Consider the following 2,374-nt stretch of genomic DNA (forward strand, 5'->3'; position numbering starts at 1 on the left):
CAGACTGGGTAGAACAGGTCACCAGGGAGAACATAGTGACAGCAGTTACAGCCTGGGTAGAACAGGTCACCGGGGAGAACATAGTGACAGCAGTTACAGCCTGGGTAGACCAGGTCATCAGGGATAACATAGTGACAGCAGTTACAGCCTGGGTATAACTGGTCACCAGGGAGAACATAGTGACAGCAGTTACAGCCTGGGTAGAACAGGGCACCAGGGAGAACATAGTGACAACAGCAGTTACAGCCTGGGTAGAACAGGTCACCAGGTAGAACATAGTGACAGGAGATACAGCCTGGGTAGAACAGGTCACCAGGGAGAACATAGTGACAAAAGATACAGCCTGGGTAGAACTGGTCACCAGGGAGAACATAGTGACAGCAGTTACAGTCTGGGTAGACCAGGTCACCAGGGAGAACACAGTGACAGCAGTTACAGCCTGGGTAGAACAGGTCACCAGGGAGAAAATAGTGACAGCAGTTACAGCCTGGGTAGAACAGGTCACCAGGGAGAACATAGTGACAGCATTTACAGTCTGGGTATAACTGGTCGCCAGGGAGAACATAGTGACAACAGCAGGTACAGCCTGGGTAGAACAGGTCACCAGGGAGAACATAGTGACAGCAGTTACAGCCTGGGTAGAACAGGTCACCAGGGAGAACATAGTGACAGCAGTTACAGCCTGGGTAGAACAGGTCTCCAAGGAGAACATAGTGACAGGAGTTACAGAATGGGTAGAACAGGTCACCAGGGGAGAACATAGTGACAGCAGTTACAGCCTGGGTAGAACAGGTCACCGGGGAGAACATAGTGACAACAGCAGTTACAGCCTGGGTAGACCAGGTCAACAGGGAGAACATAGTGACAGCAGTTACAGTCTGGGTAGAACAGGTCACCAGGGACAACATAGTGACAGCAGGTACAGTCTGGGTAGACCAGGTCACCAGGGAGAACACAGTGACAGCAGTTACAGCCTGGGTAGAACAGGTCACCAGGGAGAAAATAGTGACAGCAGTTACAGCCTGGGTAGAACAGGTCATCAGAGAGAACATAGTGACAGCATTTACAGTCTGGGTATAACTGGTCACCAGGGAGAACATAGTGACAACAGCAGGTACAGCCTGGGTAGAACAGTTCACCAGGGAGAACATAGTGACAGCAGTTACAGCCTTGGTAGAACAGGTGACCAGGGAGAACATAGTGACAGCAGTTACAGCCTGGGTAGAACAGGTGACCAGGGAGAACATAGTGACAGCAGGTACAGTCTGGGTAGACCAGGTCACCAGGCAGAACATTGTGACAGCAGTTACAGCCTGGGTAGACCAGGTCACCAAGTGACCGCAGTTACAGTCTGGGTAGACCAGGTCATTATGGGGTATTGTGATGTCATTATGGGGTATTGTGATGTCATTATGGGGTATTGTGATGTCATTATGCGGTATTGGGATGTCATTATGGGGTATTGGGATGTCATTATGGGGTATTGGGATGTCATTATGGGGTATTGGGATGTCATTATGGGGTATTGTGATGTCATTATGGGGTATTGTGATGTCATTATGGGGTATTGGGATGTCATTATGGGGTATTATGATGTCATTATGGGGTATTGTGATGTCATTATGGGGTATTGTGATGTCATTATGGGGTATTGTGTGTAGATTGAAGAGGACAAAACATTCATTTAATCCATTTTAGAATAAGACTGTAACGTATCTAAATGTGGAAAACGTCGAGGGGTCTGAATCTACGGTAATGACAGCAGTTACGGTTTGAACAAGTCACAATGTACAACCCAAATCCCCGAGACACACACACTCCTGGGAGCTGGAGGCATGGGTCAGCCTCAGTGCAACACCCTTGGAGCCATTATAGGTGGTTAAGTGCCTTGCTCAAGGGTTGCTCACTCCGCACCCATCTGAGCTGAGATTGGAACCCTTGCTTCTCTAACCACTAGGCTACCTGCAGTAGTACATTTTATCCTAATGGATTCCAAAAGAGAAAACACTTTTACTTTCTGAATTAAGTTGTCTTATTGCTGTATTAGGCACTCATATGGAACTCTACATATCTCATGTGGTACTCTTCATATCTCATATGGAACTCTACATATCTCATATGGAACTCTACATATCTCATGTGGAACTCTACATATCTCATATGGAACTCTACATATCTCATATGGAACTCTACATATCTCATATGGAACTCTACATATCTCATATGGAACTCTACATATCTCATATGGAACTCTACATATCTCATATGGAACTCTACATATCTCATATGGAACTCTACATATCTCATATGGAACTCTACATATCTCATATGGAACTCTTCATATCTCATATGGAACTCTACATATCTCATATGG

Source organism: Oncorhynchus clarkii, unplaced genomic scaffold, assembly GCF_045791955.1.
Source record: "Oncorhynchus clarkii lewisi isolate Uvic-CL-2024 unplaced genomic scaffold, UVic_Ocla_1.0 unplaced_contig_13468_pilon_pilon, whole genome shotgun sequence".
Taxonomy (NCBI): domain Eukaryota; kingdom Metazoa; phylum Chordata; class Actinopteri; order Salmoniformes; family Salmonidae; genus Oncorhynchus; species Oncorhynchus clarkii.